The 13,995-nt window shown below is 39.5% G+C and overlaps 1 pseudogene; it reads right to left on the bottom strand.

Moving 5' to 3' along the window:
* LOC113897479 overlaps positions 1-13,479 on the bottom strand; it is a 74,918-nt pseudogene extending 61,439 nt beyond the window's left edge.
* Positions 13,480-13,995: the final 516 nt, after the last annotated feature.

The following is a 13,995-nucleotide window of genomic DNA, read 5'->3' as shown; positions in this document are numbered from 1 at the left end:
TCTGCTTTTGAATATGCTATCTAGGTTGGTCATAACTTTCAACTTCAAGCAAAAGTTGAATATTTCAGTATTGAATTGGCAGAGATAGTGGTCTTTCTCACAAAATTATACTGGCTGACTTTTCTTTTGTTCAACTTGTCATCTTTCCAGGTGGTAAAATCTTATCTGAATGTTAGCATTTTCCTTCATGAGGTGCTTGAATCATAGCAAAAAAGCCCTGAGCTCTGTAAGAGAAGTTCCCATGAATGATTCTGGCAATGTGAGAGGGGAAATTGAGAATGTGAGAGGGGAAATTGAGAATGTGAGAGGGGAAATTGTTGTCCAGTTCCATGTGATTGAGAAGATTTATCTATCAGTTTGGTGAAATTATGAAAGGAATACATGAGGATCTAAGAGTCACTGCCTAAATGGAAATTTCTCATTTTACAGATAATAAAACTGATGTTCAAGAAAATGGGGAGGGGGAGTGCCCAACACACAGGTAGAGACAGAGGGGTGGAACACAGAGGGAGAAGAGAATTTCACTTTCCTTTTCTGGCTTTAATCACTATGATACAATTTGAAAATAATGAAATGTTCATTTGCTCCCCCTCCTTGACCCATACATTTGTGCTTTTAATCCATACACATTAATTAAAATTCAGGCACTTAATCATAGCCACGGACCTATATTGGACTTCCCTGGTAGCTCAGTTGGTAAAGAATCCACCTGCAGAGGAGAGGAGGAGACCCCAGTTCGATTCCTGGGTTGGGAATATCCCCTGAAGAAGGGATAGGCTATCCTCTCCAGTATTCTTGGGCTTCCCTGGTGGCTCAGATGGTAAAGAATCCACCTGCAATGCGGGAGACCTGGGTTCGATCCAGGGTTGGGAAGATCACCTGGAGCCCACTGCAGTTTTCTTGCCTGGAGAATCCCCATGGACAGAGGAGCCTGGTAGGCTGCTGCAGTCCATGGGGTCACAAAGAGTCAAACATGACTGAGCGACTGAACTGAACTGAACTGAATATGATCTCAATAAAGAAATACGAGTATGAAGTTCAGCCTTAAATGTGGTTCTTAGTTTTTCTCAAAAAATCTGAAAACATCCAATCTCAAGTGTTATCTTTATGTCCACCACTTGTTTCTCTCTTAGGAGCTCCATTTATGTCCTATGAGCTTCTGCAGGTCCCACAGGGTACGTGTTGTTTCTTTCTTTTCTTGAGCTTTGGGAAGGACGCAGGAGAGGACTTCAACAGGTCCTGAAATAGGGTCTGTTTTGTATTATAGGAATCTAGAAGATGAGAACAGAAGGTCATGGAACTGCATACAAGAAGAACAGCTATTGCAAAAGGGATGCAAACACAAACTCTATTCTGAGCTGACTCTTCTCAGCTCTCAGCCCTTTTAATCTGAACAGCTCTTCAGAAGTCATTAAATCTCCATTTTGATAGCCAGTGACAAAAATGGAAATACTGTCAGATTTTGGAAGGAAACTTTGAAAACTATTTAGCTTTATAGATAAGGATACTCAGGCTCATGGGCTTCCCAGGTGGCACAGTGGTCAAGACTGCCAATGCAGGAGATGCAAGAGATGTTTTGGGTTCAATCCCTGGGTCAGGAAGATCCCCTGGAGGAGGCAATGGCAATCCACTCCAATATTCTGGCCTGGAAAATTCCATGGACAGAGCAACCTGATGGACTACAGCCCATGGGGTCACAAAGAATTGTATATGACTGAGCCACTAAGTGTGCACACACACACACACACACACACACACACGGCTCACAGAGATGAAGCAACTGGTCTAATGACCCAGACTGGGTTAATGATAGACTTTAGCAAAGAGTATGAATATTGTTCAGGCAACACTTAAGAAAATATTTTAGTATAGTGAAATCATGGACAATGTTTTTGTCATGGCATTATTTGTTTCTGTATATTTGCCTAACTGCAAAATGTTTTGAACAAAGAAACATTTAGGGGCTTTCAAACTATTAGGATTTTTTTACTCTGAGTTGAGAAAATAGACATAAAGAAACCTCTGTACATAGGCAAACTAATACGTGGGTGTTCAGATTTATACACATAATTTATAACAATAAAAACAGTTCCCTGACTTACTCGATTACCATCATGTCATTTTTTTCCCCTAATGGAAGCACTTGTCTTCTATTTATTCTGCAATTTATACCAGTGTTTCCATATAGTACACTATTTTATAGATGTGGCACTGTAAGCTAACTTTCATTATTTTAGACATTATATATTAGTTTTCTATTATGGCAATAGATGATTTAACTCAGTCCAAATGCTGTTTCTAATAGAACCTGAGATTGAATTTCTCAACCCCTGATGAGAGGTGATCTGATTTATTGATTTTGACAAATCAGTGACATTTCTTACAACTATGACATTTCTTGCAACTAAGTGTTACGAAGTGGGTTGATGTCTGTTCGACTGCTATGCGCACAGATTGGAATTCTTTACAGATGCAAAGTCACTTATGACCCACCTTTTGAGATATGTATTATTATTCCTGTTTTCAAACATTATAAAATGAGCCTAATCTAAGGTTATATCCTGTGTAATTGGGATTTAACTCCAAATCTCTTTGATTTCAGTTTAGTTCAGTTCAGTCACTCAGTCATGTCCGACTTTTTGCGACCTGATGAATCGCAGCACGCCAGGCCTCCCTGTCCATCACCATCTCCCAGAGTTCACTCAAACTCATATCCATTGAGTCGGTGATGCCATCCAGCCATCTCATCCTCTGTCGTCCCCTTCTCCTCCTGCCCCCAATCCCTCCCAGCATCAGAGTCTTTTCCAATGAGTCAACTCTTCGCATGAGGTGGCCAAAGTACTGGAGTTTCAGCTTTAGCATCATTCCTTCCAAAGAAATCCCAGGGCTGATCTCCTTCAGAATGGACTGGTTGGATCTCCTTGCAGTCCAAGGGACTCTCAAGAGTCTTCTCCAACACCACAGTTCCAAAGCATCAATTCTTTGGCGCTCAGCCTTCTTCACAGTCCAACTCTCACATCCATACATGACCACTGGAAAAACCATAGCCTTGACTAGATGAACCTTTGTTGGCAAAGTAATGTCTCTGTTTTTGAATATGCTATCTAGGTTGGTCATAACTTTCCTTCCAAGGAGTAAGCGTCTTTTAATTTCATGGCTGCAGTCACCATCTGCAGTGATTTTGGAGCCCCCCAAAATAAAGTCTGACACTGTTTCCACTGTTTCCCCATCTATTTGCCATGAAGTGATGGGACCGGATACCATGATCTTCGTTTTCTGAATGTTGAGCTTTAAGCCAACTTTTTCACTCTCCACTTTCACTTTCATCAGGAGACTTTTTAGTTCCTCTTCACTTTCTGCTATAAGGGTGGTGTCATCTGCATATCTGAGGTTATTGATATTTCTCCCAGCAATCTTGATTCTAGCTTGTGCTTCTTCCAGTCCAGTGTTTCTCATGATGTATTCTGCATATAAGTTAAATAAGCAGGGTGACAATATACAGCCTTGATGTACTCCTTTTCCTCTTTGGAACCAGTCTGTTGTTCCATGTCCAGTTCTAACTGTTGCTTCCTGACCCGCATACAGATTTCTCAAGAGGCAGATCAGGTGGTCTGGTATTCCCATCTCTTTCAGAATTTTCCACAGTTTATTGTGATCCACACAGTCAAAGGCTTTGGCATAGTCAATAAAGCAGAAATAGATGTTCTTCTGGAACTCTCTTGCTTTTTCCATGATCCAGCGGATGTTGGCAATTTGATATCTGGTTCATCTGCCTTTTCTAAAACCAGCTTGAATATCAGGAAGTTCACAGTTCACGTATTGCTGAAGCCTGGCTTGGAAACTTTTGAGCATTACTTTACTAGCATATGAGATGAGTGCAATTGTGCAGTAGTTTGAGCATTTTTTGGCATTGCCTTTCTTTGGGATTGGAATGAAAATCGACCTTTTCCAGTCCTGTGGCCACTGCTGAGTTTTCCAAATTTGCTGGCATATTGAGTGCAGCACTTTCACAGCATCATCTTTTAGGATTTGGAATAGCTCAACTGGAATTCCATCACCTCCACTAGCTTTGTTCCCAATGTTTCATATTGTCCCTAGAAGAAAGTTTCTTTTCAACATAACTTTCTCTGTAATTTTGGGCATCACTAGGTTCTGTGGCTACTGTTACCTTTTCTTGCATAGGAAACCCTTGAAAAAAGAGTTATATGAGTCTTGAGGAGATATACAGTGTCATGAAGAGTTGTAAGTGGGATAGGAGGGGACGTCTGGCCCATCTTTTCCCATCTAGTGATGGGAAGAAGGGACCAGTCTCCCAATTTGATTTTGTGAGAAAAGAGGACAAAGCTGAGACTAGTAGGCTTCAAATCTCAAACATTTTTCTCCTGGAGCTGGTTGATTTTCTCCCCCAAATCCTTTGAATTCAGATGGTTGGGGAGAACTCCAGCAACTAAAAGAGGTTTCTTCAATACAGAAGAGAAAATTTCCTTTTATCTTGTCTTATACTTTCAGTAGCAAGGATGAGGAAATGCTACAATGGGCTAAGATATTGATAATGTAAGTGAAAGAACAAACGTGACTTCTGCTCCTGTCTTCTTCCCCAGACTGGAAGATGGCTCTTGCCTAAGAATGTGATTATGTTCCTCCAAAAAGGAATTTCAAAATTTTAGCAGCATCTTTGGTCAGCTAAGGAAAAGACAATTGTGAAATGTCTCTCTCAGTGATAAGCTGTTTTTAGCACTGGCATGTCTGAAAATGTGTACTGTGTATGTGTGATGCAGAGAGGGTCCAAAGCAAATCAAAGTCTTAGGAATAGTAAAACGAAGAGGAAACTCTGTAGTGACAGAACCGACATTACAAATCATGGCACAGTAGAACAATGTTTTGTTCTTTCTGGTAGGTTTAATCTTTGATTGTCACTAAAAACTAATATTTGCTTTTGGGAATAGATATATGTGTGTGTGTGCATGTGTGTGTTTTCATCTGTTTGACTGACTTAACAATTACTTCTTGGGCAATCAGAAGAACAGAGAAGCAAGGCTGCAGTTCACACTGGTGGAAAGACTTTGAAGAACATGGGGCTTCGGGTAAGTCTACTTACCAAATACTGAATATACATTTGATCTCTATTCTGCTGGAATCCCCCTCAGTTCAGTTTGGTTCAGTCATTCAGTTGTGTCTGACTCTTTGCAACTCCATGGACTACAGCGTGCCAGGCTTCCCTGTCCATCACCAACTCCCGGAGCCTACTCAAACTCATGTCCATTGAGTCAATGATGCCAGCCAATGTTTTTAAGCCAACTTTTTCACTCTCCTCTTTCACTTTCATCAAGAAGCTCTTTAGTTCCTCATCACCTTCTGCCACAAGGTTGGTGTCATCTGCATATCTGAGGTTACTGATATTTCTCCCGGCAATCTTGATTCCAACTTGTGCTTCATCCAGCCTAGCATTTCACGTGATGTACTCTGTATATAAGTTAAATAAGCAAGGTGACAATATACAGCCTTGATGTACTCCTTTCCTGATTTGGAACCAGTTTATTGTTCCATAGCCAGTTCTAACTGTTGCTTCTTGACCTGCATACAAATTTCCCAGGAGACAGGTAAGGTGGTCTGGTATTCCCATGTCTTGAAGAATTTTCCACAGTTTGTTGTGATTCACACAGTCAAAGGCTTTGGCATAGTCAATAAAACAGAAGTAGAAGTAGGAATTCTCCTAGCTTATGCTAATATATTGATAAATATGTGAGCATTGACAAAATGAAGCACTGTGAGGACACTGGAAAAAGTAGTTGCTTTGGGTAGTGGGTGAGGTTCTTTTTATAATGTTGATGGAAATTCACATGAAGATTAGAAGAAGGTACTTTTGTTAAAAGGTACATAATAGCAAAGTTAGGAAGCTAGAATATCCACGGAGGCTCTTTGTGGATAGGACCAATAGAAAAGCCTTAATTAGGCTTCCCTGATAGCTCAGTTGGTTTGACCCTGGGTTTGATTCCTGGGTCTGGAAGATCTGCTGGAGAAGGGGTATGCTACACACTCCAGTATTCTTGGGCTTCCCTTGTGGCTCAGCCTGTAAAGAATCTGCCTGCAATGAGGGAGACCTGGGTTTGATCCCTGGGTTGGGAAGATCCTCTGGAGAAGGGAAAGGCTACCTCTGGAGAAGGGAAAAGCTACCCACTCCAGTATTCTGGCCTGGAGAATTCCATGGACTGTATAATCCACAGGGTCGCAGAGTCAGGTACAACTGAGTGACTTTCACTTTCACTTCTCAGGATACAGATAATTTCCTCCCTTGTTCTGTAATTCCCTTGTTATTTTGATTCTTCAGTAATGCCTTCTGTAAGATAGTGGTGCAGAAAAGAGGGCCAGAACAGTGAAGGTGGGTGTGTCTTGCCTCTCATCCAACCCTTCATTGTTGTCTGTGCTGAGGCATCCTGGGAACTGACCAGCCATGGGGTTGGAGGTAGCATGATGAAGGACAGAAACAACTGATTGTCAAGTGAACAACTCAGAAGAAAGCCACAGAAGTCTCCTTCCTCTCCTTTCTTGCACCATGTTAAGAGAAGGTGAAGGGAAGAGAAGAGAAAAAAGAAGAGGACAGGAGAAAAAGGAGGGAAAAGAGAGGAGAAAATCATTAAAAAAAAAAAGTTAATAATAAGCTATCACTTTCCCCTGAACAGCCAACGTTAAATATGTAACCTTTTGTGAGTTTCTTAATGTGAATATCAGCAAATCAATCAGTGTGATGCTCCACATTAACAAACTGAAGAATAAAAACCATATGATCATCTCAATAGATGTAGAAAAGTTTTTAACAAAATCTGACATCCATTTCTGATAAAAATTCTCCAGAAAGGGGGGACCAAGGGAGCATACCTCAACATAATAAACGTCATATATGACAAACCCACAGCTAACATACTCAATGATGAAAAACTGGAAACATTTCCTCCGAGATCAGGAACAAGACAAGAATGCCCACTTTTTGCTACTTTTATTCAACATAGTATTGGAACTCCTAGTCACAGCAATCAGAAAAGAAAAAGAAATAAAAGGAATCCAAGTTGTTTGCAGATGGCATGAAACTATACATAGAAAATTCTAAAGACAGCTCCAGAAAACTACTAGCTCATCAGCAAATTCAGTGAAGTTGCAGGATACAAAATTAATATACAAAAATCTGTTGCATTTCTACACGCTAACAATGAGCTACCAGAAAGAGAAATTAAAGAAACAATTCCACTTACCATCTCATCAAAAAGAATATATCTAAGGAGATAAAAGACCTATACTTGGAAAACTATGAGACACTAATGAAAGAAATGAAGATCAACACAAATAGATGAAAAGATACATCATGTTCTTGGATTGGAAGAATTGATATTGTTAAAATGGACCATACTACCAAAGCAATCTGCAGATTCAGTACATTTCTTATCAAAATATCAATGGAACTAGAACAAGTAATTTTAAAATTTGTGCAGAAACACAAAAGACCTCAAATGACTGAAACAATTTGGAGAAAGAACAGAGCTGAAGGAATCACACTCCCTGAATTCAGACTATAAAACAAATCTACAGTAATGAAAACAGTATGGTATTGGCACACAAAAAAAGACACATAGATCAACAGAACAGAATAGAAAGCTGAGAAATAAACCTGTGCATTTATGTTCAGTTAATCTACAACAAAGGAGACAAGAATATACAATGAAGAAAAAACAGTCTTTTCAATAAGTGGTGCTAGGAAAACCGGACAACTACAAGTAAAAGAAAAGAAATGTTCTAAAACATTCTCTAACACCATACAAAAAATTTAACTCAAAATTGATTAAGGACCTAAATGTTGAGACTGAAAATCATAAAACTACTAGAGGAAAACATAGGTAGAATACTCTTTAATGTTAATTGTAGCAATATTTTTGGGATCCCTCTCCTAAAGCAAAAGTGAAAGTGAAACTGCTATCTGCTCAATTGTGTCTGACTCTTTGCAACCCCATGGACCATAGCCTGCCAGACTCCTCTGTCCATGGGCTTCTCCAGGCAAAAATACTGGAGTGGGTTGCCATTTCCTTCTCCAGGAGATCTTCCCAACCCAGGGATCAAACCCAGGTCTCCTACATTGCAGGCAGATTCTTTACCAATTGAGCCACCAGGGAAGCCTCAGTAAAGGCAATAAAAATAAAAATAAACAAATGGGACCTAATTAAACTTAAAAGCTTTTGCACATCAAAGGAAACTGCTGACAAAATGAAAAGACAACCCACTCAATGTAAGAAAATATTTTCAAATGAGATGATAGATAAGGGCTTAATATCAAACATACATAAATAACTCATACAACTCAACATCAAAAAAAACAAAAAACAAAAAAAAACCTAACAGACAATCTGATTTAAAAAATGGGCCAAAAACCTAAATAGACATTTTTCCAAAGAGGAAATACAGATGGCCATCAGGCACATGAAAACATGTTCACAGTTGCTAATCATCATGGAAATGCAAATCAAAATCACAGTGAGATATCACTTCACACTGGTCAGAGTGACTACCATCAAAAAGAACAGAAATAACATATGTTGGTGGGGATAGGAGGAAAAGTAAACACTACTATCTTGTTGGTGGGAAAGTAAATTGATGCAGAAACTGTGGGAAACAGTATAAAGGTTTCTTAAAAACCTAAAACTAGGACTACCATATGACTCAGTAATTTCAGTTCAGTTCAGTTGCTCAGTGGTGTCCAACTCTTTGCGATCCCATGGACTACAGCATGCTAGGCTTCCAGGGTTTGCTCAAATTCATAAAAGTTGTCCATCAAGTCAGTGATGCCACCCAACCATCTTATCCTCTGTCATCCCCTTCTCCTCCTGCACTCCTAGGTATATATCTGAAAAATAAACAAAAATACTGATTTGAAAAGATACACGCACCCCAGTTCAATAGTAGCATTATTTACATTTGCCAAGATATAGAAGCAACCTAAGCATCCATTGGCAGATGAATGGATAAAGAAGATTGGAATATATATATAGGTATATAAATAATGAAAATATAAATAATGAAATACTACTCAGCCATGAAATTAAAAGACGCTTGCTCCTTGGAAGAAAAGCTATGACCAACTTAGACAGCATATTAAAAAGCAGAGACATTACTTTGCCAACAAAGGTCCATCTAGTCAAAGCTATGGTTTTTCCAGTAGTCATGTATGGATGCAAGAGTTAGACTATAAAGAAAGCTGAGCACAGAAGAATTGATGCTTTTGAACTGTGGTATTGGAGAAGACTCTTGAGAGTCTCTTGGACTGCAAGGAGATCCAACCAGTCAATCCTAAAGGAAATCAGTCCTGAACATTCACTGGAAGAACTGATGCTGAAGCTGAAACTTCAATACTTTGACTACCTGATGTGAAGAACTGACTCATTGGAAAAGACCTTGATGCTGGGAAAGACTGAAGGTGGGAGGAGAAGGGAATGACAGAGGATGAGATGGTTGGATCACCTACTCAATAGACATGAGTTTGAGCAAGCTCCGGGAGTTGGTGATGGACAGGGAAGCCTGGCCTGCTGCAGTCCATGGGGTTGCAAAGAGCTGGACATGATTGAGTGACTGAACTGAACTCAGCCACGAAAAATGAAAATTTGCCATTTGCAGGAAAATGGATGTCCTTGAGGCTATTTTTAATTAAATAAGTCAGACAGAGGAATACAAATACTGTATGATATCACTTATCTGTGGAATCTAAAAAATATAGCAAACTCGTTAATCTAATATAAAAGAAACAGACTTGTAGATATAGAGAACAAACTAGTGTTTACCATTAGGGGGAAGGAAGGGGGAGGGGCAATACAAGAATGGGAGAGTAAGAGGTACAAACTCTTATGTATAAAATAAGTTACAAGAATATACTTCACAACTGAAAATATAGCCAGCATTTTATAAGAACTATAAATGGAGTATAATACTAAAAAAAAGAATGTGTGCTTCCTCTTGGTCTCAGGTCAGTCTTCAAATTACTTCCTTATAGCAAATCTCCCCTTCAAGTTGCCATCACCCCTGTGATCTCTACTCTGGAAGGTGAAAACCTGGACAGGGTTTCTAAAGGCCCAGACAGTCTTCACTTCCATGTGGACCCTCACCAGGGACAGACTGGGGGCCCTGCATGCACAGGTGTAAGAGGGTCCATTCAGGACTGAGTACACTTCCACTTGGCTCCCTGCTATGCTCCAGAAGATTATTTCCCTAAGAATTCAAGTTTCTTCATTTTATCTTCCCTGTTTTTGATGCCCTGCCCACTCCCCTTATCTCCTTTATCATCTATGAATTTTCTATAGTCCTTATGAGTAAAAAATGAATCCTGGACTCTTTCTGTCTCTCATATTAATTCTGATCGTTGTTTGTGTTTTCCCAATGGATGATTCACATCTGTTCAGTTACAGGGAGGAAAGAATTCCTCAGGATAAAATTAAAAGAGTTTGGTGGGCACAGAATGAGGTTGAAACACAGATTAATATTTAGAAAGATTGCTCCACTGTTCTGACATTATACAGACAGGGTGTTTGCTACATCACTTCTTTACAAGTGGGAGCCATTTATAATTCTCAACACCTATCTTGCTGAGAGAAGGTGATGGCATCACCTTGTTAAACTGAAAATGGATCTAGAAAAACACAAGAAACCAAAAAATGTGTGACAAGAAGGGACATATGAAAAATTTCCCATATACGTGCAGTACTTTTGCTAAGTGTGCACAAGAGATCCAAATTTATGGTGTTGACAGAACCCACATCTTGACCTCTGAGGCTAAGCTGTTTGGGTTAATACAGAGTTTGCAAATTTAAGTCGCTCTCAGTTGGTACTCTCTGGCTTCTGGCCAAACTGAGGCCTGAAGTCCAGACTGCCCAGTGACTGAATACAGAAAACTCTTAATGCTTTGGAAGTGTTTCAAAATTTTCAGGCCATTAGGGGACTATTTGGAAGGATAATATACTAAAACAAATTGTGATAGTATTAAATAGTTATTGCAGTTCTCCAACACAGTTGTTTTTTTTTTTATTCTCTAGTAGGCTAAGGGTGCACTAGTTGGCATTCATCTCTTCCCACCAATTCTCACATTATCTTTTGAGTGTTACTGTGTTGTCACACTTGGACTAATCTGCCTTGTGTTAAAGTTGTCTGGTATTAAATGAAAGCAAGACTGTTTCAGAAGTGTATCATATGAAACAAGCTGAGATGGAGGAGGAGGTGGGCCCAAGACCTGTGGAGGAGCAACAAGACAGGAATGGGCTCCCTGGTCAAGGCAGGAAGTACTGTTGAAGGAGGGGAAATTAGATGATAACAGTTACCTATAGTAGTTCAGCTCCTCTCTTTTTTTTTTTTAATATATAAATTTTACTGAAGTATAGTTGACTTACAATGTTTCAGATGCCCAGCAAGGTGATTCAAGTATACAAATACCCATATATTAATTTTGAAATTATTTTCCATCATAGGTTATTACAAGATATTGACTATGGTTCCCTACGTGCTACAGTAAACCTTTGTTGCTTGTTTCATATCTAGTTTTTAATTAGAAATCTAGCATTCTATTCATATTAAGTCAAACAAGTGGACTCAAAATGTCATAAATTTTTTATTTAGACAAAAATTCATAAGTTTTCCAAAATATATATGCATATTATATATATGTATACAAAAGCTTTTCTACTATACTTGATAAAGACTTGAGAGAGAACATCAAAAAAATAAAGAGATGGAGAAACTGGAGAACATAAACTAAATGAAATGGGAGCACCAAATATGAAATAGAAAAAGTGAAACAAACAAGATAAAAGGAAAAGATCATCATATAGTCCAGTTGTTTTTAAACGTGACTTCTCATTAGAAACATATCTGGAGCTCTGGAGATTAGAAACAATACCTGATCATTTGTATTTTTCAAAAAATTTCAAGATAATTCTGATATGCATCTGAATTTTAAAAAATGATTATAGGTTCTTCTATTAGATCTTAGTTTTGGTGATACAGAGTTCTATAATTTTTCTGTTAATCAATCATGATACAATGATATTAAGTGAGTAATAGTTACATAATCACAATAGTAAAAGATGTTTATAATTTTTCACAATCAATAGCCAGACAAAAAATAAAAGATCCTCTCTGTTTTAGAAATACCCAACTGAATTTGGCATCATGTGTTCACCAGGTAGCAAATAGCTTAGACAAACAGCAACCAACACCTGACAACTGGATTTCAGAAAGGAGGGTGGTGAGGAAATTAGTGTCATAAAAAATTGGAAAGGGGGAAAGAAAAGAGATGATGGCTTGGCTAGAGTTGAATTAAGAAATAATTTTTCAAAGTTTCAAGAGTCATAACACACAGCTGAGTCCCAGGAAGGCTGGGAATCTAACTAAGAGCTTGTCTTATGGTCTCCCATGTCCTTTCTAGAAAACTATGAAGAGATTTCCCTTGCATACAGTTACCTCTGACACTTGGGAGAAATTTCTAAAAATGTTTCTGAATGGATTTATGGTAGGTTTCCAACCTTGTGGCTGTTTACATTTTGGGTCAACATTTTCTTTGTTGTTGTGGGCTGATCCAGGCGAGCACTGTAGGATGTTTAGCAGCATTCCTGGCCTCTACTCACTCACACCAGTAGCACCTCCCCACTGAGCTGGGCCACTGCCGCTCCCTCATCCAGGGAGCCCTCTAAATATCCAGGTGAGGCTGAGGTCTCTGGGACATTAAGTGTGGAAGCCACAGTGCTCTGGGCAAGAGTGGAAGCCACAGTGCTCTGGGCAAGAGTGGAGAGGCTCCATCTCCTTCGGCTTTGTACTTTTTCATCTGAGGGATAAAGTATATTGTGGTACTTTATATCTTTCAGAAAAATGTACAATATTCCTTGAACTTTTCCTTGATCTGGAATACAATTTGAACCAATTGGGGCTGCCCCATAGGACCACTTTCCATGACAGGCACCATCTTGCTTTTCTCATCTCCTTCCCCTCTGAGGAGCTTGTCCTTGACTATACTCTCTTTGATTCTTCCCAACCCTTCTTCTCAACCTCAAGAAGCCAGAACTTAGTGTTCCCATGTCTCAGGGGGTTACAGAGAAGGGAGAGAAGTTTCATGAAGAAACCTTTTTGCTGATTTTTGTTTTTTAAAAATCTCAACTCATAATACAGGCTATGCTGAGTTCTCTTGAGAGAAGGGAGAAATATATCCCAAGGAGAAGGGCATTAATGGTCTGTGTTTCCAGGGGTGGTTTTTTTCCCTAGCAGTGCTCCCAGGGAGGTCAGAGAATCTCCTAAAGGAGGTGTACCAGATGTGCCTAAGGAGCTTTAGATTCTACACAACAGAATTCCTGCCTTGGCAGTGATTTCATAAAGTATAGAGCCACTTACCTTTATAACTCTGCCCATGTGACCTTCAGGGGGCAGATTGTATGTTCCAAAGATGGTCACAATGATATCTTCCATCTTTTACTCTCTTCTACAATGTGGTCTTGCCTATGACTTACCAAAAAGTGGCATCTATTTCCTCTCCCTTGAATCTTGCTTGCCTGGCCATATGACTTTACTGAAACCAACAAAACGTGGTAGACATGATGCTACCTGACACCCAGATTTAGGCTGTGTGACTTCTACCTGGTTGCCTTGTTCAGTGGAAAGTACATGTAGAAAGTCCGACTGCCTTGTGATTTCCATATACAGGAAGACACATGTAGATATTCCAGGGGACATCCCTGCTGAGCTCCCTGTCACCCCTGCCACCATGTGCTGTGGCATCTCAGAAATCCAACCCAGTGGAGTCTTCAGATGCCCAAAGCCTAAGTCATGTTTGACTGCAGCTCCCCTGATGAGTTGAGAAAGAGTGCAGAAAATATGGAATAAGTGTGTGCGTGCTCAGTTGCTTCAGTTGTGTCTGACTCTTTGCATCTGTGTGGATTGTAGCCCGTCAGGTTCCTCTGTACATGGGATTTTCCAGGTAAGAAT

The sequence above is a fragment of the Bos indicus x Bos taurus genome, chromosome 8 (genome assembly GCF_003369695.1).
Source record: "Bos indicus x Bos taurus breed Angus x Brahman F1 hybrid chromosome 8, Bos_hybrid_MaternalHap_v2.0, whole genome shotgun sequence".
Taxonomy (NCBI): domain Eukaryota; kingdom Metazoa; phylum Chordata; class Mammalia; order Artiodactyla; family Bovidae; genus Bos; species Bos indicus x Bos taurus.
Note: the sequence above shows the minus strand (reverse complement) of the source record. Positions and strands in the feature narration are given on the sequence as shown.